General features: G+C 44.9%; 2 non-coding genes and 3 pseudogenes across 2 annotated transcripts; 4 read left to right on the top strand and 1 right to left on the bottom strand.

The window, feature by feature from the left end:
• The first annotated feature begins 445 nt into the window (after positions 1–445).
• On the top strand, positions 446–571 carry LOC115834571. The gene has a single exon (XR_004029511.1). It is a non-coding gene; the product is annotated as a small nucleolar RNA SNORA40 (small nucleolar RNA).
• A 5,471-nt stretch (positions 572–6,042) lies between these two features.
• LOC100602000 lies at positions 6,043–7,535 on the bottom strand (annotated as a pseudogene).
• A 10,561-nt stretch (positions 7,536–18,096) lies between these two features.
• Positions 18,097–18,203, top strand: LOC115834517. Its single transcript, XR_004029464.1, has one exon. It is a non-coding gene; the product is annotated as a U6 spliceosomal RNA (small nuclear RNA).
• A 1,462-nt stretch (positions 18,204–19,665) lies between these two features.
• LOC100581978 lies at positions 19,666–20,565 on the top strand (annotated as a pseudogene).
• Positions 20,566–20,792: 227 nt separating this feature from the next.
• On the top strand, positions 20,793–26,446 carry LOC105739556 (annotated as a pseudogene).

The raw sequence follows: 26,446 nt of genomic DNA on the forward strand, positions 1-26,446 counted from the left end.
TTATTACATCATGGGATGATGACATTATGATTCCTGAAAATATGAGCTGTGTTTGTTTGGAATGAAGAGCTTGGAAAGGGCAAGGCTTTGAGAATTCAAGAGCTTGTCTAATGTGATAATAAAGATAGCCAAAGACAAGATGATTTCAGCTGGGCTCGGTGGCGCATGCCTATAATCCCAGCACTTTGGGAGGCTGAGGCAGGCGGATCACTTGAGGTCAGGGGTTCGAGACCAGCCTGGTCAACATGGTGAAACTAAAAATACAAAAATTAGCCATGTGTGATGACAAGCACCTGTAATCCCAGCTATTCGGAAGGCCGAGGCAGGAGAATCAGTTGAACAAAGGAGGCGGAGGTTGCAGTGAGCTATCGCACCACTGCACTCCAGCTTGGGTGACAGAGCGAGACTCCGTGTCAATAAAAAATAACAACAACAACAACAAAACTGCACTTACGTATGTTTTTGTTTAACTTGTGGACAAAGACTTGGATAGGTGCAAAAAATAAATCCTCTTTTCCAACCCAGAACTCATTGTTCAGTATGAACTTCGATACATATAAGAAGGGATATTATGATACCTGAGACAGTTAACTGATGGAGTATTGATAGCCATAAAGGTTGGTTCCAGGCCAGGCACAGCGGCTAAAGCCTGCAATCTCCACACCGAAGTGGGTGTACTGCTTGAAGCCAGGAGTTCAAGATGAGCCTGAGCAAGAAACTAACAAACACCTCATCTCCACAAAAATTTAAAAATTAGCTGGATGCTGGGGCATGTACCTATAGTTGCAGCTACTCAGGAAGGGGAGGCTAAGGCAAGAGGATTGAGCCAGGAGTTGGTGGCTGCACTGAGCTTTGATGGCACCACTGTACTCCAGCCTGGGTAACAAAGACCCTGTCTCTTAATAAAAAAAGATTGATTCTAGGACTGTAGAAGAGATAAACAGCGTGGGATATGAGGGAAATCCTCAGCAGTATTAATTTCGCATTCCAATTTCATGTTGACATGATATAGACAATGGCTTTTTGTTTTAAAGGCTCTTATCTTGAGAACATGATGTCTGGAGTTAAAGGTATTGGCGTATTCCACATATCTGTACTATTCTTGAGTGAGATCGCTTAGGAATAAATATGATTTGAACTCATTCATGTTAAGAGAGGGTGTCAAATTGAAAACTAGGCAGATCCACCACCTACAGTAAAAAGGACCCTAAATTGGTTGAAGAAATTAGATCCCAAAGATTCTTGGTGAATTTTGAAGTCTTCATCAGTATATCCATATTAAAAGGAGATGACAGAAGCCAAAATAAAAGGATTATGGACTGACAGGACAACTGGATTAAAATTAGCATTAGTTTCATTAAAAGGGGCTAATTTGAAGATAAATCTTTTGACTCCAGCTCTTTAGAGGATCTAAAGTGACCTTGATGGACAGTGGAACAAATCACAACATGGAATTCCTTGAATAAAAATTTATTGACTTTAAATAATTTAGCCTAATGTTACATTTACACAATTTAAAAAAAAATAAAACCTCTTTACACTGTTTCTAAAACGAACAAAAAGACAAGATGATTTCTTCTAGGAGCACTGGAGAATAGAAGAATATTTCAGTAAGAATAAGAAAATGTTGCCAAGCATAGTGGCTAACACCTGTAATCCTAGCACTTTGGGAGGCCAAGGCAAGAAGATTGCTTGAGCCTGTGAGTTCAAGACCAGCCTGAGCAACATGGCAAGACCCTATCTCTACAAAAAATTTAAAATATTAGCCAGGCATGGTGGTGCACCTGCAGTCCCAACTACTTGGGAAACTGAGGTGGGGGGGAATCGCTTGAGCCTAGGAGATTGAGGCTGCAGTGAGCTGTGATCATGCGACTGAACTTTAGCCTGGTGACAGAGCAAAACGCTGTCAAAAAAAAAAAAAAAAAAAAGAAGAAAATGACAGGGAGTTGAACTCTCAGTTCAAAGAGTAGAGACCCAGAAAAGTTCCACAATAACATTAAAAGAGCTGATCTCTTCATATATACAACCATAAATCATTAATTTACAATAAAATTAAACTAAAAAAAACTGATTTCTTGCAACTGCCTGGCAGACAAAGCCCCAAATTTAATTTTGCAGATTATAGAATTAAAACACAACATACAACTTTATCAAGTCTTTCATGTTAAGATGAGGGTATTGGGAAGGAGGTAAACTCTTAGACGTTGGGAATATGTGGGTGAACTCAGGCGAAGCTGGCAATCTTATACCCCCAAATTCCCTGACCTTCCCTTGCCAGTGGAAACAGAACTCCTTCACTGTCTCAGGAAACTGGTTTCCCTTGTTTAAACCTTTCCAAAGGCAATAACCTTGCAAGAGGATGCCTGTTCTCCTGAAGACCCACCCCAACCATCCCTGCCTGCCTCCATAAACCAGTTCACTCCCAGAGTGCCTTGGGGAGAAAATTAAAATATGTGTTCCAAGTAGATAAGGCTTTACATACCAAAATAATTGCAAAATCTTGCAAGTTGGTATTAATAGGAACCTAGGAAATTTGTGGGAATGCATTGAAGTGTTAAAGGAATATGCAGTGTAACACAGAATTGGGCAAATTTTACCAGTACAAGGCTTTGACTAGAGATTCTGAGTTTAATGTTCAAAGCGGAGCAGCTGGAGGTAGCTCTAAGTATTTGCTTGATTAGTTCATTGAAGCCTAGACTGAGGACTGAGCGTGGTGATTACTTGAAAAGAAGGCATCTTGGTTCTAGTTCTATTTGAGATTAATTATTTAAATATTCAGAAATGATTTTTGAAATACAGAGGTAATATATGATCATTAAACTAATAAAAGGTTATATAATATTTAGAAGTTATTTTATTTTATTTTTTGAGATGGAGTCCAGCTCTGTCGCCCAGGCTGGAGTACAGTGGTGCAATCTTGGTTCACTGCAACCTCCACCTCCCGGGTTCACACAATTCTCCTGCCTCAGCTTCCCAAGTAGCTGGGACTACAGGCATGTGCCACCATGCTCGGCTAATTTCTGTATTTTTTTAGTAGAGACGAGGTTTCAGCATGTTGGCCAGAGTGGTCTTGAACTCCTGACCTCAAGTGATCCATCTGCCTCGGCCTCCAAAAGTGCTGAGATTACAGGCATGAGCCACCACGCCCGGCCTTTTCTTTTCTTTTTTAATAAAGAAGGGGTCTCATTGTGTTGCCCAGGCAGGTCTCGAAGTCTTGGGCGCAAGCAGTCACCCCACCTTGGCCCCCCCAAAATATCGGGATTACAGGTGTGAGCCACCATGCCAAGCCATAAGTACTTTTTTGAAAAGTTGTGGGGTTTTTTTGGGGTTTTTTGTTTGTTTTTGTTGTTGTTGTTGTTGTTGTCATTTTGATATGGAATCTTTGTCACCCAGGCTGGAGTCCATTGGCACAATCTCCACCCACGGCAACCTCCACCTCCTGGGTTCAAGCGATTCTCCTGACTCAGCCTCCCGAGTGGCTGGGATTACAGGCATGCACCACCAAGCCCAGCTAATTTTATATTTTTAGTAGAGACAGGGTTTCTCCATGTTGGTCAGGCTGGTCTTGAACTCTCGACCTCAGGTGATCTGCCCGCCACGGCCTCCCAAAGTGCTGGGATTACAGGCATTAGCCACCTTGCCTGGCTGAGAAATCTTTTTTAATTACCAAAGAGTATAAAGAATAATGGGTATTGTTCATTTATCTCTCACTATGCTAGAACAAATTTGATAATTTTTTGTAGCCTTTTGATTTATTACTCAAAAACTGCACTTTTTAAATTTAGCTTTCTGATTCTGTGCTTGTGCTCTCAACACTTTCGTGATTTTCTGCTCCTTGATAAGGAAAACAAACTTGATCCTGTTATAGACACATTTAGCACACATGGAACCACCATCGGCCCTCCTGACATCTTTTTGTTTTAGACAATCTCTTAAGAACTTTAGGTCTTGTTTGGGAGCTGCTGTGGGGCTCAGGCCGGTTGCCCTGGCACTTGGGGAGGCGAGGCTACACGTTCGAGGCCAACCTGGTCAACACTGATTAAAAAAAAAAAAAAAAACTTTAAGAAAAAAAAAAAGAACTTTAGGTCTTGTAGCATGAACCCCTGGAAGTCAGCGTGGGCACATGCCACATGTGGAGTTTGGTGCTTTCTCAACCTTCTTGATATCAAGGTAAACTAGGCTATTACCAGGGTTTCAAGAGAGACTTGCATAGGGGCTAATAGAAAACTTCCCCGTTGCCCTTTGAAAAATAAATTCGTGAAAGGCAGTTTAATAGTTCATTTTGTGCTGCTTGTAATATAATACCACAGACTGGGTAACTCATCATGGACATAAATTTACTGGCCCACAGCTCTGATGGCTGGGAAGTACAAGATTGAGGAGTTGGCATTTGGCAAGGGGTTTCTTGCTCCATCATTCCATAGTGGAAGGGCAAGAGAGGGAGTGTGATATTATGTACATGTATTAATAGATAGGTTTGCGTCCAAAGCTCCTGGCTCATAACCCCCATAGCTCTTGTTATAATGTTGAGGCACTTTGGGCCTCAGAAAACAGAATCTCTCTCTCTCTCTCTAGCCTTCCCTTGCCCTCCTTTCATTTACTGCTTTCTCTCCCCAAGGCAGGACTCTTCTCTTGCCTTTCTGTTTTGAAGCTGGTCATAAAGAAATTCCAGACCTACCTGGTCTGATTGTAGGTCATTATACCCTCAATTCAGAAGCGGTTCTGCCCCATACCCCGGAAGAAGGAATGCTGCAAGGGAGCCCAAGAAGAATCTGGGGTCCCTGTGACTCAAGGCCTGAACAGGCAGGCCTTGCTGAGTTTCTCTACTCGGTCTGTTACTGTTAGATCATACCCTTTTTGTCCAATCACATTTCCAAATGGTGGTCAATCATGCCTATCCAATGAAGTTTCCATAAAGGTCCAAGAAGACAGGGTTTAAGGAGCTTCCAGAAAGCTGAACACATGGAGGTTCCTGGAAGGTGGTGCACTCAGGGAGGGGACAGAGGCTCTGTGTTCTTTCCCCCATTCCTCAACCCATGTGTCTCTCCATCAGTATTCTTTGTAATGTTCTTTATAATAAACTGGTAAACATAAGTGTTTCCCTGAGTTCTGAGACCCATTCTAGCAAATTAATCATACTCAAAGAGAGGGTTGTCAGAGCCCAGAGCTGGTCAGTCAGAAGTTCTGGAGGCCCAGACTAGTGACCGGTGTCTGAAGTGGAGGAAGTCTTGGGGACTCAGCCCTCAACCTGTGTGATCTCAACTATCTCCAAGTAGATAGTGTCAGAATTGAATTTGAGGACACCCAGATGGTGTCTGCTGCAAAAATGATTGCTTACTTGGTGCGTGGGAAAAAACCTCCATGCATTTGATCACAAAAGTCTTCCATGTTGATGATAGTTGTGGTGTGAGAGGACAGAAAAAACAGTTTGAGTTTTTCCACACTCAGGGACAGAGAGAGAGAGAGAGAGAGAGAGGAGGGCAAAAATTGTTTTTTTAAATAAGGAACCCACTCCCACTGTAATGGCATTAATCTATTCATGAGGGTTGTGCCCTTATGACCCAAATACTTCGCGTAAGGGTGCACCTCCCAACACCACTGCATTGGGACATCAAGTTTCCAACATGTGACCTTGGGGGAAACATTCAAACCACAGCAAAAATGTAGACTGAAATTTAATTTCACATTATGGTGTCAAAAATAGATTAAAACCAAGGAAACAAACTTGCTTTTATGTTCTGATATATTAATTCGTTCATTTTGTCCTTAAAAAGTAATGTAGTTGGCACAGTGGCTCACACCTGTAATCCCAGCACTTTGGGAGGCCAAGGCGGGTGGATCACCTGAGGTCAGGAGTTCGAGACCAGCCTGGCCAACATGATAAAACCCCGTCTCTACCAAAAATACAAAAAAATTAGCCAGGCATAGAGGCAGGCGCCTGTAATCCCAGCTACTTGGGAGGCTGAGGCAGGAGAATTGCTTGAACCCAGGAGGCAGAGGTTGCAGTGAGCCGAGATCACACCATTGCACTCCAGCCTGGACTACAGAGAGAGACTCTGTCTCAAAAAAAAAAGAAAGTACACAGACATATCGGAACACTCACTGAATATAGATGCTGTTGCATTCTCTTAGTTTTGTTACAAAGCAAACAGTAGGTTCATAAATGTTGTTCTATTATGTATCAACTGAAAAAAATTTATATTCCAAAAAAAGTATTTGAAGACACATGGGAATAGAATGTGCCCGCATTAAGAGCAGAGCTTTTACAGGACCACCTGTCTCCAGCTGGCTCCCAGCCACCACTGAAGGCAACTGCTACCCTCAGAAAGACAAGATGGTCTTAATGATTTCACTGGACTCATGAATCTCATCCTCCTTGATGACCAGCAGAGGCACAAACCTGATGATGTTGCCATGGGTTGGCTTGGCCAGAAGTTCGTTATCTTGAAGTTGTAGACACACCTTCCAAGCATCACAATCTTTGGTTTCTTTAGTAACAGCAGCGTTTAATAATCCTTTTCCTCTTACGGCAGTTACAACATCAGAAGTTAGCTTTGTGAGTTCATTTCTCAATACCCATTTTTTCTGCATTTTCAGCAAGGTCTAAAACTTCAAGGGCTGTGATAGCCACTCAGCAGCCTAATGGGTTGCCAACGTATGTGGACCCATGTTCCCCTGGCTTAATGGTCAGCATTATGTCATCATCACACAGCACCGCAGACATAGGGGATAAGCCCCCAGAAGGGGCCTTTCCGAGGAGGACTATATCAGGTCTGACATTTTCACATTCAACAGCCAGCCGTCTACCAGTTCTGGCTAATCTTGTCTGTATTTCATCAGCAATAAACAGAACCTGGTGCCTGGTGTGGAGCTCTTGCACTCCCATTAGGTAACCTGGATCCAGAACAACAACACTCGCTTCACCCTAAATTGGTTCCACCATGAACGCAGCCACATTTGGATCCTGAAAAGCATGCTCCAGTGCAGGCAGATCATTATAGGGAATGATGTCAAATCCCAGCATAAACGGCCCCAAACCATCATAACTGGTCGGGTCTGTGGAACTGGACCTAGCAGAAAATGTCCTACCCCAAAAGTTTCCAGCTGCAAAAACAACCTTTGCTTGTATTTCTGAATGTCCTTCACAGTATAGCCCCACCTACGAGCTAGATTACAGGCAGTCTCTGCAGCCTCCATTCTCGTATTCATGGGAATAACTGTGGTAGTTGAAAAGTTTAGTAATATACTCCTCGTATTCGCCAAGTATGTTATTATAGAAAGCTCTAGAGGTTTGTCCACATGACTCTTTAGAGCATTCACAATCTTGGGGTGACAATGCCCTTGGCTGACAGCACTGTACGAACTCAGGAAGTCAAAATATTTTCTGCCTTCTACATCCCATAAGAAAATATCGACTATTTTTTCTTCCTACGGTTCAGACTAGAATACAGACTTTTAACCCAAGATCTAGGGATGGCCTTCAGGGAGTCCAAAATCTCATGACAGCACCTGACCATGCAGGACACACGGCAGCTAGGAAGCACAGCCTGGTTTTTTTTTCTTATTTGAAAGTTGGTTCTTTTTTTTTTCTTTTGAGAGGAAGTCTTGTTGCTCTGTTGCCAAGGCTGGAGTGCAATGGTGCGATCTTGGCTCACTGCAACCTCTGCCTCCCGGTTCAAGTGATTCTCTTGCCTCGGCTTCCTGGGTAGCTGGGACTATAAGCATGTGCCACCTTGCCCAGCTAATTTTTGTATTTTCAGTAGGGATGGGGTTTCACCATGTTGGCCAGGCTGGTCTCAAACTCCTGATCTCAAGTGATCTGCCCACCTCAGCCTCCCAAAGTGCTGGGATAACAGGTGTGAGCCACCACACCTGGCCCAAAGTTGGTTCTTTTTTTTTTTTTTTTTTTTGACATGGAGTCCCACTCTGTTGCCCAGGCTGGAGTACAGTGGCAAGCTCTGCCTCTGGGGTTCAAGCAATTCTCCTGCCTCAGTGTCCTAAATAGCTGGGATTACAGACGTGCATCACCATGCCCTGCTGATTTTTTTTTTTTTTAGTAGAGACAAGGTTTCACCATGTTGGCCAGGCTGGTCTTGAACTCCTGGGCTTAAGCAGTCCTCCTGCCTTGGCCTCTCAAAGTGCTTGGATTACAGGAATGAGGCACTACACCTGGCCACCTCTCTTTTTTTTTTTTTTTTTTTGAGATGGGGTTTTGCTCTTGTTGCCCAAGGTAGAGTGTGGTAGTGTGATCTTGGCTCACCGCAACCTCCACCTCCTGGATTCAAGTGATCCTCCTGCCTCAGCCTCCCGAGTAGCTGGGATTACAGGCATGCACCACCACACCTGGCTAATTGTGTGTGTGTGGTGTGTGTGTGTGTGTGTGTGTGTGTGTGTGTGTGTGTGTGTGTGTTTTGAGACGGGGTCTTGCTCTGTCGCCCAGGCTGGAGTGCAGTGGTGCCATCTCGGCTCACTGCAACCTCTGCCTCCCAGCTTCAAGTGATTCTCTCTGCCTCAGCCTCCTGAGTAGCTGGGATTACAGGCACCCCTCCACCACCACCACACCTGGGTAATTTTTGTACTTTTAGCAGAGATGGGGTTTCGCCATGTTAGCCAGGCTGGTCTCGAACTCCTGACCTCAGGGGATCCGCCCACCTCTGCCTCCCAGGGTGCTGGGATTACAGGTGTGAGCCACCATGCCCGGCCCTAATTTTGTATTTTTAGTAGAGACGGGGTTTCTCCTTGTTGGTCAGGCTGGTCTCAAACTCCCGACCTCAGATGATCTGCCTGCCTTGGCCTCCCAAAGTGCTGGGATTACAGGAGTGAGCCACTGCACCCGGCTGCCTCTCTTTTTTTTAATCATCTTATATTTCATTTCAAAATTTCTAGCTGGGCGTGGTGGCTTACACCTGAAATCCCAGCACTTTGGGAGGACGAGGCAGGTGGATCACTTGAGGTCAGAAATTCAAGACGAGCCTGGCCTACATGGTGAAACCCCATCCCTACTAAAAATACAAAAATTAACTCGGCATGGTCGCAGGCGCCTGTAGTCCCAGCTACTCGGGAGGCTGAGGCAGGAGAATTACTTGAACCTCAGAGGTAAGGTTGCAGTCAGCCGAGATTGGGCCACTACACTACTCCACCCTGGCTGAGATCAGGCCACTGCATTCCATCCTGGGCAACAGGACGAGACTCCATCTTAAAAAAAAAAAACAACCCAAAAAAAAACACCTCCTTTCTGAATGAAAATTAAAATGTCCCAGCTCTGTGAAATAAGCATCAGCTTGATAGTGGGACTAATCAACTTTGTTTTTGTTTTGTAGCACATTGTATTTATTATATACTTGAAGACATCAGTATTTTCCCACACAGGATTTACTAAAAAAAGACAATAAAAACAACAGAAAAGTCTTGTAATCTGTCGACAGAAAACACTAGCCTAATTTTAAAGACTGAAATTTGTCTACCGTGATATATTTTTGTTATCAGAGTAGAGTAATACCACTAAAAGATGGAGAGGGGGTGTCTTAGTAACATTTTTTTTTTTTTTTTTTGAGATGGAGTTTCATTCTCGTTGCCCAGGCTAGAGTGCAGTGGCACGATCTCGGCTCACTGCAACCTCCGCTTCCTTCAATTCCTTCAATTGAACCTCCGTTCAATCAATTCTCCTACCTCAGCCTCCGGAGTAGCTGGAATTACAGGCATGTGCCACCATACCCAGCTAATTTTGTATTTTAGTAAAGACGGGATTTCTCCATATTGGTCAGGCTGTTCTAGAACTCCCGACCTCAGGTGATCCGCCTGCCTGAGCCTCCCAAAGTTCTGGGATTGTAGGCATGAGCCACCACACCCGGCAGTAACATTCTTGTAGTTAGACTCTCCTTTACAGAAAGAAAACATGAGGACGAGGTGCAGTGACTCATGCCTGTAATCTTAGCACTTTGGGAGGCTGAAGCAAGAGGAGTGCTTGACCCCAGGAGTTAGAGACCAGGGCAACACAGACAAACCCCGTCTTAAAAAAAAAAGATAAAAATTGGCTGGGTGTAGTAGCTCACACCTGTAATCCCAGCACTTTTGGAGACCAAGGGGGGCAAATCACTTGAGGCCAGGAGTTTCAGACCAGCCTGGCCAAACATGGCAAAATCCCGTCTCTATAAAAAATACAAAAATTAGCTCAGTGTGGTGGTGCACACCTGTAGTCCCAGCTACTCAGGAGGCTGTGGCACGAGAATCACTTGAACCCGGGAGGCGGAGGCTGCAGTGAGTTAAGATCGCATCACTGCACTCCAGCCTGGGTGACAGAGTGAGACTCTGTCTCAGAAAAAAACAAAAAACTGAAAAAGAAAGAAAAAATATGAATAAGAAAGTCCTAGATATGAAAGAAAAAAACATGAATAAGAAAGTCCTAGATATGAAAGAAAAAAACATGAATAAGAAAGTCCATGGGTATCAAAGATGCCCTCCAACTCCCACTGAATGGCATTTTCAGGATGGCCCCTCATTCGGTGACAAGTTTGGACACAGCACTGGGTTAAATGCTGTTCCCGTAAAATTTATGTTTACCTGGAACCTGTGAATGTGACCTTTTTGGAAATAGGCTATTTGCAGATGTACTCAAGTTAAAATGAGGTTATACTGGACTAGGGTGGGCCCTAAATCTATTATGACTAGTGTCATATGACTAGTGAAATAAGAAGAGGGAAGTTTGTTCACACAGATACAGAGAGAAGATGGCCGTGTGGAGACAGAGATTCGAGTTACGCTGCCGTAAAGCAAGGACTGCCAAGGCTTGCAGGCAACACCAGAACTTGGAATCTGCACAGAAGGATTCTCCCCTGTGGGCTTCAGAGAGATCGTGGCCCTCCAGACATCTTGATTTCAGACTTCTGGCCTCCGGGACTGTGAGCTAATCAGTTCCTGTTGTTTTAAGCCACTCAGTTTGTGGCAATTTGTCACAGCAGCCTGAGGAAACTGACACAGGCATCAATTAAGCTCTTCTCATACCCTATCAGGAGGAGGCGGGTAACCCTTCCTTAATCTGGTCAGTATCCTCATCCAACAGAGAGAAGTTTGATTCTTTTAATTTTTTTTTTTTTTTAATGAGACAGAGTCTCTGTTGCCCAGGCTGGAGTGCAGTAGTGTGATCATAGCTCCCTGCAGCCTCGCACTCCTATGCTAAAGGCCTCGAACTTCTCCTGCCTCATCCTCCCGAGTAATAGGGATCAGGGGGCATGTCGCCAGGCCAGGCTAATTCTATAATTTTTTGGTAGAGACAGGGTCTCACTATGTTGCCCAGGCTGGTCTCAAACTCCTGCCTCAAGCAATTCTTCCACCTTGGCCTCCCAAAATGTTGGGATTACAGGCATGAGCCACTGTGCCTGGCTAGAAGTCTGATTTGGTTTGTTTGTTTGTTTGAGACAGAGTCTCGCTCTGTCACTCAGGCTGGAGTGCAGTGGTACAATTTCGGCTCACTGCAACCTCCACCTCCCAGGTTCAAGTGATTATTGTGTCTCAGCCACCCCAGTAGCTGGGATTACAGGCACCTGCCACCACATCCAGCTAATTTTTGTATTTTTAATAGAGTCAGGGTTTCACCATGTTGGTCAGGCTGGTCTCAAACTCCTGACCTCAAGCGATTTGCCCACGTTGGCCTCCCAAAGTGCTAGGATTACAAGCGTGAGCCACTGCACCTGGCCCTCAAAATTGGTTCTAATCACATAATGTTTAACATCACCCCAGCTTGCATAAATTAAGTGCTTTATAAATGTCATTGTTCATTTATCTTAGACACATTATTTGCCAGGAGAAAAATAAAGGATATCCTAGACACAGAATAGTGAATGAATATGCAAAAAATAAGTAACAAGTGCAGCTCACTTTAACAATACGCTTTTTAAAATGTGCATAAATTGAATTATTTAAAGTAAAATCAAGAGCTTTGGTTTAAAACAGAACTCTAGCAATCTTCTATAACATAACGAGTTTTTGTGTGTGTGTGTTTTTTTTTTTTTTGAGATAGGGTCTCTCTTTGTTACCCAGGCTGGAGTGCAGTTGTGGGAACATGGCTCACTGTGTCCTCAACCTCCCAGCCTCAGGCGATCCTCCCTACTGACTATAGGCATGCACCTCCATGCCTGGCTAATTTTTTTTTTTTTTTTTTTGGAGAAAGAGTCTCTCTGTCGCCCAGGCTGGAGTGCAGTGGCACGATCTTGGCTCACTGCAACCTCTGCCTCCTGGGTTCAAGCAATTCTCCTGCCTCAGTCCCCCAAGTAGCTGGGACTACAGGCACAAGCTGCCAAGTCTGGCTAGTTTTTTGTATTTTAGTAGATACAGGGTTTCACTGTGTTGCCCAGGCTGTTCTCGAACTCCTGACCTCAGGATCCACCCGTCTCAGCCTCTTAAAGTGCTGGGATTACAGGCATGAGCCACTGCACCTGGCCCATAATGAATTCTTAGTATTATGTAGCTATTCATGTTAAGACTTCCTGGTCACCTCCTTCAACAACTGGGAAACATCAGTTTTGGAACCCATAGTCATATCTAATAAAGGCTCATTCTCTTGCCGTATCTTAGAAATAAAATAAAACAATAATCAATACAAAGAATTGCTGTCTTTGGTCTCCATACTTTCTCATTTTTACAACAAACTTCTTAGCAAACCTCACAATATCAGTGTAAGAGTCAATTTTCATACTTTGACCTAACACTCTACCTTATAGGTACTCAATGAATATTTTTTTGAATGAACAAAAGTTTTAATTAATTAATTAGTTAATTAATTAGTTCTAAACCTAAGATTATTCTGGGGTGCGGAAGGAACTAACATGAAAAATTTAGAGAGATAAGCAACCATATCAATCTTTCCCTTTTTTTTGAATTTGCATCATTGGCTAATTAAGCACTTTTTTTTTTTTTTTTTTTTTTAGTGTGTGTGACTCACTTTATTGCAATTTTCATTTTATTGTGGAGTGGTCTGAAATTGACTCTGCAATATATTTGAGGTATGCCTGCATTCAACAGCATTTCTATTTTTTCTTTTCTTTCTTTTTTTCGAGACAGAGTCTCACTCTGTCACTCAGGCTGGAGTGCAGTGGTGTCATCTTAGCTCACTGCAACCTCCACCTCTAGGGTTCAAGCAATTCTCTTGCATCAGCCTCCTGAGTAGCTGAGACTACAGGCATGCACTACCACGTTCAGCTAATTTTGGGGTTTGTGGGGGTTTTTTGTTTTTGTTTTTGAGACGGAATCTTGCTCTGTTGCCCAGGCTGGAGTGCAGTAGCGCAATCTCAGCTCACTGCAACCTCCACTTCCTGGGTTCAAGCGACTCTCCTGCCTCAGCCTCCTGAGTAGCTGGGACTACAGGCACAAGCCACCATGCCCAGCTAATTTTTGTATTTTTTAGTAGAGACAGGGTTTCACCATGTTGACCAGAATGGTCTGGATCTCTTGACCTCGTGATCCGCCTGCCTCGGCCTCCTAAAGGGCTGGGATTACAGGCGTGAGCCACCGCACCCGGCCATTTTTGTATTTTTAGTAGAGATAGGGTTTCACCATGTTGGCCAGGCTGGTCTTGAACTCCTCATCTCAAGTGATCCTCTTGCCTCAGCCTCCCAAAGTGCTGAGCTTACAGGTGTGAGCCACTGCACCCAGCCTAAACACATCATTCTTAAACTACCTGACCTTTTGGAACTAACAGTTGAAGCTAGGAATTCTCTATTTTGCCACTCTGTCTACAATCCTCCATTATCTACATAATATTACAGCTCTTCCATTATATTGTGGAATGGCCATGAAGTAGCACAAGGCTTAACGTCAAGTGTCCTCTGATACTCCATCGCACGACTAAACCCCATGTCACTTAGCAACATTTCCCTGCCCTGCTCTCCTAGCTCTTGTTGGGAAGCCTGCTCTGAGACTGTGGAACTTGGCAGGGGTGAAGGAAAATCCAGTGACTGATGCTTTGTGTCCAGGAATTTTCAAAGCCTATAGATGGCTTTTGGTTTTTGTTTTTCTTTCTTACTTTTTTTCTTTACTAAAGGATTAGAATTTATAAATAATAGAGTTACTGCACAATGGAAGATGCAGAACACAAACACGTTTAACTAGAATAGTATTCTTTAGCACTGGTGGTACCACACCTTTATTGCTAAAGACCTGCTATTGGGAAATGGGGACACTCCCCTTCTCACACTTCAGGTTACAGCCCTGTCCAGTTAAGCAATACACTACTTCACACTGGAGATCTTAATTTAAAAGAGTTACAACTAACTTTTATGTAGGGCAGCAAGGTGCATGAAAAGGAAAACAAATGAGTACAAAGGATAAAAGAATCACTCCTTTCTTTTCTTTCTTTCTTTTTTTTTTTTTTTTTTGAGACAGAGTCTCAGTCTGTCACCAAGGCTGGAGTGCAGTGGTGCGATCTTGGCTCACTGCAACCTCTGCCTCCCGGGTTCAAACGATTCTCCTGCCTCAGCCTCCCAAGTAGCTGGGATTATAGGCACCCGCCATTATGCCCGGCTAATTTTTGTATTTTTGTAGAGATGGGGTTTCACCATGTTGGCCAGGCTGGTCTTGAACTCCTGACCTCAGGTGATCCACCAGCCTCGGCCTCCCAAAGTGCTGGGATTACAGGAGTGAGCCACCAAGCTCAGCCCTTTCTTTCTTTTTTGAGTCAGAGTCTCGCTCTTTTGCCAAGGCTGGAGTGCAGTGGTGCGATCTCAGCTGACTGCAACCTCTGTCTCCCAGGTTGAAGCAAGAATCACTCCTTTCTATGTAACACCTTGGTATAATTATAATTCTGAGAGGATAAAGCAAATACATAAACACTAGCCTATATGGACAAAGCTAAGCTAAAATTACTGCAAAACCTTGTTCACATATTTGCTTTCTTTAAAAAATTAAGCTACAAAATATCTATTGGTTAATCAATTAAAGTAGTAATTATAATAATTAAATAGTCATATGTAATTAAATTCATAGTAAAATACTTAGTTTTTTTTTTTTGAGACTGAGTTTTGCTCTTGTTGCCCAGGCTGAAGTGCAATGGCGTGATCTCGGCTCACTGCAACCTCCGCCTCCTGGGTTCAAGTGATTTTCTTGCCTCAGACTCTGGAGTAGCTGACATTACAAGAGCCCACCACCATACCCGGCTAATTTTTGTATTTTTAGTAGAGACGGGATTTCACCATGCTGGTCAGGCTGGTCTCAAACCCTTGACCTCAGGTGATCCACCCGCCTCAGCCTCCCAAAGTGCTGGGATTACAGGCATGAGCCACCATGCCTGGTCAATACTTGAATTTTTTTATATACATATATATTTATTATACTTTGAGTTCTAGGGTACATGTGCACAACGTGCAGGTTTGTTACATATGTATACATGTGCCATGTTGGTGTGCTGCACCCATTAACTCGTCATTTACATTAGGTATATCTCCTAATGCTATCCCTCCCCGCTTGCCCCCCAATACTTGAATTTTTAACCACTCAAGGCAGAAATAATTTATTTCCTTTCATCCAAAATGATTATTTTTATTTTTCATCTACCTTTCTTTCATAAGTATTTAATAATTGTAAACAGTATAACCAATACTTATAAATAAATGCATGTTTTTATGATGTCAGAATTGAATTAAACTTCATGTTTTCTTTTTTTCTTTTTTCATACTTCACAGAATAAAGTCATTTTTAAAAAGCTACTTTAAAAGTATATGTGTTGTGGCTGGGCACGGTGGCTCACATCTGTAATCCCAGCACTTTGGGAGGCTGAGGTGGGTGGATCACCTGAGGTCAGGAGTTCGAGACCAGCCTGGCCAACATGGTGAAACCCCCATCTCTACTAAAAATTAAAATTTAGCCAGGCGTGGTGGTGGGCGCCTATAATCCCAGCTACTTGGGAGGCTGAGGCAAGAGAATCACTTGAACCTGGGATGCAAAGGTTGCAGTGAGCCAAGATCATGCCATTGCACTCCAGCCTGGGTAACAGAGCAAGACTCTGCCTCCAAAAAAAAAAAAAAGTATACCTGTTGTAATATGAACAGATACCAAAGTACCCATAATTACCTGATATGTGCCCATTAAAAAAAAGGTATCACTTTTACACTGGTGACAACAGAATATCCTTTTTAAATATTTGTAATTCTTTTTTTTTTTTTTTTTTTTTTGAGACAGTCTTGCTCTGTCACCCAGGCTGGAGTGCAATGGCGCGATCTTGGCTCACTGCAACCTCCGACTCCCAGGTCCAAGTGATTCTCCTGCCTCAGCCTCCCAGGTAGCTGGGATTACAGGTGCCCCCCTGCCCCACCAAGCCCGGCTAATTTTTGTATTTTTAGTAGAGACGGGGTTTCACTATGCTGGCCAGGCTGGTCTCAAACTCCTGACCTCAGGTGATCCACCCGCCTCTGCCTCCCAAAGTGCTGGGATTACAGGTGTGAGCCACCGCACCCGGCCAAATGTTTGTAATTCTTACATTCTCTGGAATAAAATTCATTAATTGAGTTTATATTGAAATGTAGAAACTCCTAGTTTCATAAATTTTATGTATGTAATATTTGAAGGATCCTGATTTTTTGCTTTCTTATTACATAGTGCTAAATGCACAGTATATATGAGATTTTGCAGAGTTGAAAACTATAATTGTGGATTTCAAATAAATAATGCTAAACTAGTTATGTGGAAAATGAGAAGGTTAGGTTTATTTGTAAATATCTACTTGGGTAGATTATCTTCACATTCTCTAATTGCATGGCTTAAAGTTCTCTCTCTCTCTCTTTTTTTTTTTTTTTTTTTTTTTTGAGAGAATCGTCCAGGCTGTTCTTGAACTCCTGGCCTCGTTGGATCCTCTGGCCTTGGCCTCCCCAAGTGCTAGGATTACAAGCATGAGTTACCATGCCTGGCCTTTGTCAGCTTTTTAAGAACCTTGAGATCAAAGAAATAAATGAGAAATTCTGAAAATTTCCGCATGTACTTAAAACTCTGTAACTATATACTATATATTAAATCTACCAAAAAATTGATGGTTGGGAACTTGCAACCAGGATTTAATAGCCTTGTTTTATAAAAGTATACCAAAACAATCAGAAAAACCTAGTTAATAGCTTTTAAACAAAATTTGCTTACAAATTATAGTTTGATACAATTATAAAGTAATAAATGGCATAAGTCACATAGATTATGTATCACATGGCTGACCATCTGGTGCCTTCCAAAGGCTGCCAAAACTGCTGCAAGCCAGGCTGAGGCTTGAAGAACCCCCGAATTCCTGCATCTAGAAGGATGCCAGTGTCTCTTGTCTAGGGCATTTCAAGGAAATGTCTTCTCCCTATTTCCCTGCTCCCGACCAGTTTACACAGATTACAGGGAATCTGTATGATCTGGAGGCTGAGAGAAAGGTGTGAAAAGGTAGAGTGACAAAAATGGACTTTTAAAAACTGTTCCATCAGGTGTTCTTTGGTTACAAGTAAAAGAAAGGTATCCTAACCCAATTTAAAAGGGGATGATCAGCCAGGTGCAGTGATGCATGCCTGTAATCCCAACACTTTGAGAGGCCAAGGAGGGTGGATCACTTGAGTCCAGGAGTTGGAGACCAGCCCTGGCAACATAGCAAGACCCCAACTCCAAAAATAATTAAAAATTAGTCAAGCATGGTGGCACATGCCTGTAGCCCCAGCTACTCCAGAGGCTGCGGTAGGAGGATCAATTGAGCCTGAGAGGTTGAGGTTGCACTGAGCTATGCTTACACCACTGCACTCCAGCCTGGGCAACAGAGCGAGACCTTGTCTCAAAAAATAAATAAAAATTAATTAATTAAAAGGGGATGATCAGAAATCCAGAGAGGATCACAGATCCCAAGTAGAAGTCGCAGATGTCAAAGTTGTCAGACCACTACTCTCTCCACCTTTCTCTGGAATTGTACAGTTGCTGTATCTGTTCACACATCTCTGATGACTGGATTTCCTCATTTATGAGCATGCATACACCAAAACAAATGGCTGCCACTCCTCACACTACCTGACTGTCCAGCTCTGGTGTCCTCCACTGAGCTCGTTACTCAAAGTCGAAGTCTCTGGGTTCAAATTAGCAGGCAAAAGAATTGGATTGGTGCTTGTATAAGCAGCACATATACTAAAACTGGACCAATACAGAGAAGATAAGCATAGTCACTACGCAAGGATGACACCCAAATTTGCGAGACATCCCATGTTAAGGCGGGGAAAAGCATCTGAATGGATTAGGTGTGCTTCTCTGATCCAATCAGCTGTGGCTAGGGAGGCAAGGTCTAATGGTAAGTAGCATAGCTGCCCCTGCCAGGGACTCTGTGGCAGGGAAGATTTTCTGAGATGGGGAAGTGGGTAGGGATAAGACAATTAGTATCTCAAATTCCTAGACACCAAATAGGCTGAAATGGACTTTCTAAATTGGACTTTTTCAGTCTTTATCTCTCAAGTTAGAGATTCAGGCTCTGGAGGGAAGAAGGGTCAGATCATATTAGCTTATTTTCCTTATTCCAAGAAAGGCAGGATTTTGGTGTGTGGCACATATAGCTTGGTTTGTTAAAAATTTGAGTGGTCTGGCCAGGTACAGTGACTCACGCCTGTAATCCTAGCACTTTGGGAGGCCAAGGCAGGTGGATCACTTGAGGTCAGGAGTTCAAGACCAGCCTGGCCAATATGGTGAAACCCCATCTCTACTAAAAATACAAAAATTAGCTGGGTGTAGTGGCGGGCGCATGTAATCCCAGCTACTCGGGAGGCTGAGGCAGGAGAATTGCTTGAACCCGGGAGGCGGAGGTTGTAGTGAGCACAGATCATTGCCACTGCACTTCAGCCTGGGCAACAAAGAGAGACTGTCTCAAAAAAATAAATAAATAACCAACTAAAACCTGTGTCCAGATAACAGAATAGCTTTTGTTCTTCAGCTTCACATAAAAATATCACTATAGCCAGGCACAGTGTCTCATGCCTGTAATCCCAACACTTTGGGAGGCCAAGAGGGGGTGGATCACCTGAGGTCAGGAGTTCTAGACCAGCCTGACCAACATGAAGAAACCCCGTCTCTACTAAAAATACAAAATTAGCTGGGTGTGGTGGTGCAGGCCTATAATCCCAGCTACTTGGGAGATTGAGGCAGGAGAATCACTTGAACCTGGGGAGGTGGAGATTGTGGAGAGCTGAGATTGTGCCATTGCCCTCCAGCCTGGGCAACGAGTGAAACTCAAAAAAAAAATTTCATATATATATATATATATATATATATATCACTATAGATTGATTGATTGATTGAATTAGAAACAGGGTCTCTCTCTGTCACCCAGGCTGGAATGCAGTAGACTGATCACAGCTTACTATAGCCTAGAACTTCTGAACTCAAGCTGTCCTTCCTCCTCAGCCTCCCAAGTAGCTGGGACTACAGGCGCTTGCCACCAGGCCCCAATAACTTTTTTTTTTTCTTTTTGGTAGAGACATGGTTTTGCTATGTTGCCCAGGCTGGTCTCAAACTCTGGGACTCAAGTGATCCTCCCATCTTGGCCTCACAACGTGCTGGGATTACAACTGTGAGCCACCATGCCCAGACCACATAAAAATATCCCGAGAGGAGCGAGTCCCAGCCCCGCGCCTGCCGGGCGGTCCTCTCCCGTCGCATCCCACCCCGCCGCCGTGCCCACCAGCCATGAGCTCCACGCAGTTCAACAAGGACCCCTCGTACGGGCTGTCAGCCGAGGTCAAGAACCGGCTCATGTGCAAATATGACCCCCAGAAGGAGGCAGAGCTCCACAGCTGGATTGAGGGACTCACCAGCCTCTCCATTGGCCCCAACTTCCAGAAGGGCCTGAAGGACGGGATTATCTTATGCACACTCATGAACAAGCTATAGCCGGGCTCAGTCCCAAGATCAACCGTTCCATGCAGAACTGGCACCAGCTAGAAAACCTCTCCAATTTCCTCAAGGCCATGGTCAGCTACGGCATGAACACCGTGGACCTGTTCGATGCCAACGACCTGTTTGACAGTGGGAACATGACACAGGTGCAGGTGTCTCTTCTCGCCCTGGTGAGGAAAGCCAAGACTAAGGGGCTGCAGAGCAGGGTGGACATCGGCCTTAAGTACTCGGAGAAGCAGGAGCCGAACTTCGACGATGCCACCATGAAGGCTGGCCAATGCACCATCGGGCTGCAGATGGGCACCAACAAATGCACCAGCCAGTCGGACATGACTGGGTACAGCACAGGGAGGCATCTCTACAACCCCAAGAACCACATCGTGCCCCCCATGGACCACTTAACCATCAGCCTTCAGATGGGTACAAACAAGTGTGCCAGCCAGGTGGGCATGAAGGCTCCCAGGACCCGGTTGACACCAAGCTGGGAACCAACAAGTGTGACAACTCCTCCATGTCCCTGCAGGTGGGCTACACGCAGGGCGCCAAGCAAATCGGCCAGATCTTTGGCCTGGACCGGCAGATATATGACCCCAAGTTCTGCCCAGAAGGCACAGTGGCCGACAGGGCTCCCTCGGGCGCAGGGCGGTCCCTGAATATCCCCCTTACTACCAAGAGGAGGCTGGCTACTGAGGCTCCCAGCACGCTCTCTCCCCGCATCATCTCCCCGTCTGAGTTTTTGTTTTTTTCTGTGTTTTCATCTTTTTTTTTTTCTTAACCTGTTCAGTGCTGCCAATCAACCCAGGGTCTGTGAGTGGTGGTGTGGGATCAAGGAGAAGGTCTTTTTTCCCCCTTGCCTTGGTCCTTCGCAGGACTGAGCCACCAGGCTGTGGGGCAAGGGGTCAAAGCTGTATCCCCATATGTGTAGGGTGAAGGTCCCTGCTGGCACGTCCAGGCTGTGGGCTGAGCTGTGCTGGGGAGAAGAGACCTGGGCTTGGAGGGAACCAGTCCCCGAAGGTTTCCGGTTGACTTGTCTCTTCCCCATTTTGTCAGCCAATGAGTTTGTGGTTTCTGTACCCGCAAAACTTTCAGGAAGTATTAACAAAAGAAAAATACTTTTTTTTTTTTTCCAGAGGAATGGGGCGGGGACAGTGGAGAGCGTGCTGGGAAATGAGTGCCCTGGGAAAGGGGCCTGGCCGCAATGCTAAATATCTCAGGCTCCCAAGTAGCTACATTTCCCTAGAACCCTCAGACCAACAGACCTCAGACCCTCAGACCTGCCGCGGGGCCCGGTGGGGAAAGTGAGGCCCATAGAAGGAAGTGGAATTCTGCGTTGTTGGGGCTAAGCCTGACTCCTTCTCCATGCTAACCACCCCCTCCACTGTGGCCTCAGTAGGTTTTGTTGTTGTTGATGTTGTTGTTGTTGTTGCCCAGGCTGGAGTGCAGTGGCGCAATCTTGGCTCACTGCACCTCCACCTCCCTGGCTCAAGGGATTCTCCTGCTTCAGCCTCCCAGGTAGCTGGGACTATAGGTGCTCCACCACGCCTGGCTAATTTTTGTATTTTTATTAGAGATGGGGTTTCACCATGTTGGCCAGGCTGGTCTCAAACTCCCGGCCTCAGGTGATCCACCCACCTTGGCCTCCCCAAGTGCTGGAATTACAGGCGTGAGCCACCACGCCCAGCCCCTCAGTAGGTTTTGTTTTGTTTTGTTTTGTTTTGAGACGGGGTCTCGCTCTGTCGCCCAGGCTGGAGTGCAGTGGCACGATCTTGGCTCACCGCAAGCTCCACCTCCCGGGTTCACGCCATTCTCCTGCCTCAGCCTCCCGAGTAGCTGGGACTACAGGCGCCCGCCACCACGCCCGGCTAATTTTTTTGTATTTTTAGTAGAGACGGGGTTTCACCGTGTTAGCCAGGGTGGTCTCGATCTCCTGACCACGTGATCCGCCCGCCTTGGCCTCCCAAAGTGCTGGGATTACAGGCTTGAGCCACCGCGCCCGGCCAACCCCTCAGTAGGTTTTAAGAAGCCTCCAGCCCTCCTTCTCCCCTTCTGGGCCTGACCAGCTATGCTGTTCCGTCTCCCCTGGCCACACGCCCCACCGAGTACTGCACAGGGACCCCCACCCAGGGGCGCTACCCCATGAGATAATGTGAAATATGACTGTGGACCAAACGCAGTAAAACCTCTGTTGGTAAGAAGAAAAAAATATATATATATCCTGAGAGATAATATATTTATACTCATAGTTTATTGCTCCAATTATTCCAGTTTTTATCTTTCTCAGATAAGAAGAGTGCAGAATAAGCCATAAACAGAAGTTAATAATTCTTTAATATTTTCATTCTATTGCCCTAATTATAATACCATCCTATGTGATTAAACACACACACACACTGGGCAAGGTGGCTCACGCCTGTAATCCTAGCACTTTGGGAGGCCAAGGTGGGAGGATCACCTGAGGTCAGGAGTTTGCAACCAACCTGCCCAACATGGTGAAACCCCGTCTCTACTAAAAATACAAAAATGAGCCAGGCATGGTGGCATGTGCCCGTAAGTCCCAGCTATTTGGGAGGCTGAGGTAGTAGAATCCCTTGAACACGGGAGGTGGAGGTTGCAGTGAGCCAAGATTGTGCCACTGCACTCCAGCCTGGGTGACAGAGCGAGACTCCGTCTCAGAAAACAAAATAAAACACACACACACACACACACACACACACACACAGAGAACGATCACATTTTACTTCTGATTTTTAAATTTGTGGTGATCCCTTGCTTTTATTAATTGGCTGGTTGGGTACAGTGGCTCAGGCCTGTAATCTCAGCACTTTGGGAGGTCAAGGCAGGTGGATCACTTGAGGTCAGGAGTTCATGCAACATGGTGAAACCCAGTCTCTACACAAAACACAAAAATTAGATGGGCTGGGTGCGCTGGCTCACGCCTGTAATCCCAGCACTTTGGGAGGCCGAGGTGGGCGGATCACGAGGTCAGGAGATCGAGACCATCCTGGCTAACACGGTGAAACCTTGTCTCTACTAAAAATACAAAAAATTAGCCGGGCATAGTGGTGGGCACTCGGGAGGCTGAGGCAGGAGAATGGCATGAATCCAGGAGACGGAGCTTGCAGTGAGCCAAGATCGCGCCACTGCACTCCAGCCTGCACGACAGAACGAGACTCCGTCTCAAAAAAAAAAAAAAATTAGCCACATGTAGTGGCTTGTGCCTGTGGTCCCAGCTACTCAGGAGGCTGAGGTGGGAGGATCACTTGAACCCAGGAGGCAGAGGTTGCAGTGAGCCGAGATCATGCCGCTGCACTCCAGCCTGTGCAACAGAGTGAGACTCCATCTCAAAAAATAAAATAATAAAATAAAATACAATAAAATAGGCTGGGCGTGGTGGCTCATGCCTGTAATCCCAGCACTTTGGGAGGCCAAAGTGGATGGATCACCTGAGGTGAGGAGGTCGAGACCAGGCTGGCCAACATGGTGAAACCCCATCTTTACTAAAAATACAAAAATTAACCAGGCGTGGTGGTACAAGCCGGTGATCCCAGCTACTCAGGAGGCTGAGGCAGGAGAATCGCTTGAACCTGGGAGGCTGAGGTTGCAGTGAGCCAAGGTCGCGCCACTGCTCTCTAGCCTCTTGCTCTTGCAACAGAGCAAGACTCCATCACACACACAAAAAAAAGATTAAATAAAATAAAACAAAATGAAAAATAAAGTAACAATTTTTACTCAAAATGTTAAAGGTGTGCTGGGGGCCGTGGCTCATGCCTGTAATCCCAGCACTTTGGGAGGCCGAGGTGGGCGGATCATGAGGTCAGGAGATCGAGACCATCCTGGCTAACAAGGTGAAACCCTGTCTCTACTAAAAAAATATAAAAAATTAGCCGGGCGCAGTGGCGGGCGCCTGTAGTCCCAGCTACTTGGGAGGCTGAGGCAGGAAAATGGCGTGAACCCGGGAGGCAGAGCTTGCAGTGAGCCGAGATAGCGCCACTGCACTCCAGCCTGGGCAAAAGAGCGAGATTCTGTCTCAAAAAAAAAAAAAAAAAGAAAAAAAATGTTAAAGGTGTTGCTCCATTGTCTTTAATCTTCCAATGTTGCTGTTGAGAAGTTCAATGCATTCTGATTCTTTGTCCTTTGATTGTGACCTATTAAAGATTTAAAATCTTTTTTTTTTTTTTTTGAGATGGAGTCTCGCTTTGTTGCCCCGGCTGGAGTGCAGTGGCGTGATCTCAGCTCACTGCAACCTCCACCTCCCAGGTTCAAGTGATTCTCCCAGGAGTATCTGGGACTACAGGCAGGTGCCACCATGCTTTGCTAATTTTTTTTATTATATTGTAGAGATGGAGTCTCATTATGTTGCCCAGTCTCCAATTTTTAAAAAATCTCAGCAATCCTAGCCTTAATTTCCTAGCATTCTTTTTTGTTCTCTGAATTCTCCTTATTCATAGTATTCTAGTTTTGTGTGATTGTTCTGTTTGTTTTTTTTAATGGATAGAGTGCTTTCTCTTATTTGTATGGGGTATAATAATGGTCTTTTATCCTTGGAAGTTTCCTTCTACTTCCTGCATTATTTCTGTTTCCTCTGGTTTCCTTTTTTGCCTTTTTTACTTTTTTTTTTTGAGACAGAGTCTTGCTTTGTTGCCCAGATTGGAGTGCAGTGTTGAGATCTGAGCTCACTGCAACCTCTACCTCCCGGGTTCAAGCAATTCTTATGCCTTAGCCTCCCAAGTAGCTGGGATTACCAGCTCGCATCACCACGCCTGGCTAATTTTTGTATTTTTAGTAGAGATGGCGGGATTTCACCAAGTTGGCCAGCCTGGTCTTGAACACCTGGCCTCAAGTGATCTGCCTGCCTCGGCCTCCCAAACTGCTGGGATTACAGGGTGAGCCACTGCACTCGGACTATTTACTTTGATTTATCTTTCTCTCGCTTTAATGTTGAAGGCTCTCCTCAAATATCTGATACTTGAAATTAGTATTTAAGCTTGAAGCATTACAAACTGATTGTAAACTCTTGGCCTGTGGACTTGTGGTCCTCACAATAGGAAAACCGAGTTCGGTTTTTTGTTTGTTTGTTTTTGTTTGTTTGTTTTTAGACAGAGTCTCACTCTGTCGCCCAGCCTGGAGTGCATCTCGGCTCACTGCAAGCTCTGCCTCCGGGGTTCATGCCATTCTCCTGCCTCAGCCTCCGGATTAGCTGGGACTACAGGCGCCCACCACCACGCCCGGCTAATTTTTTTGTATTTTTAGTAGAGACGGGGTTTCACTATGTTAGCCAGGATGATCTCGATCTCCTGATCTCATGATCCGCCTGCCTCGGCCTCCCAAAGTCCTGGGATTACAGGCATGAGCCACCATGCCTGGCCCCCAAGTTCGTTTTTTTAAGTTGGAATGAGTCTCGATTGCAGATACACGTCTTTTACTTAGGGCTACTTCACTTCTACAAAGTAGAAGCTTCCTAACTCTGGGAAACATAAACCTGATTCTGCTTGCTTTTTTTTTTTTAGACAGAGTGTTGCTCTGTTGCCCAGGCTGGAGTGAAGAGGCTCAATCTCTGCTCATTATGACCTCCACCTCCTGGGCTCAAGCAATTCTCCTGTCTCAGCCTCCTGAGTATCTGGGATCACAGGCACCTGCCACCACACCTGGCTAATTTTTGTATTTTTAGTAGAGACAGGGTTTCACCATATTGGCCAGGCTGGTCTTGAACTCCTGACCTCAGGTGATCTATCCGCCTCAGCCTTCCAAAGTGCTGGGATTACAGGTGTGAGCCACCGCGCCCGGCCTGATTCTGCTTTCTATAATTACACATTAGACTTTGAGAAGGTAGGGTGTGTAGGGCTGATTTCTTCAAGAATTTATAAATTACGTATTCTAAAGAACTTATTTCCCATAACACTTGACTTAAAAACTTTCCATGAAACAAATGGCATCACCTGGAGCTTAAGAAGTTCATTGAAGGCCTGGTGAGAGACAATAGCTAAGAACAAATAAAGAGCGCAGAAGTCTAGAAATGTATTTCACATAGCCAACCAAAAAAACATGAAGGCCAAAAACAAAGCAAAACCAGTTACCACTAATCTTTTTTTCTGAGACGGAGTTTTACTCTTGTTGCCCAGGCTGGAGTGCAATGGCGTGATCTCTGCTCACTGCAACCTCTGCCTCCTGGGTTCAAGCGATTCTCCTGCCTCAGCCTCCCAAGTAGGTGGGATTACAGGCATGCGCCACCATGCCCAGCTAATTTTGTATTTTTATTAGAGACGGGCCAGACTGGTCTTGAACTCCTGATCTCAGGTGATCCGCCCGCCTTGGCCTCCCAAAGTGCTGGGATTACAGGCATGAGCCACCACACCCAGCCTGAGTTACCACTAATTTTAAGAAGATAAACATTATAAATGACAAAAAAATTAACAGAGTAAATAAAGCTTTTGTAAATATACAAAAGGAACCTGCACACTTCTAAAAAGCCCTTTTTAAAAAAATCTCTGCAGGAAGAACTAATTCCTCAATGTGTCATTAAAGTGAACCAGTTAATGTTGATGAAGCTACAAAATTAATGGCTCAGTTGTAA

This window comes from Nomascus leucogenys, chromosome 3 (genome assembly GCF_006542625.1).
Source record: "Nomascus leucogenys isolate Asia chromosome 3, Asia_NLE_v1, whole genome shotgun sequence".
Lineage (NCBI taxonomy): Eukaryota > Metazoa > Chordata > Mammalia > Primates > Hylobatidae > Nomascus > Nomascus leucogenys.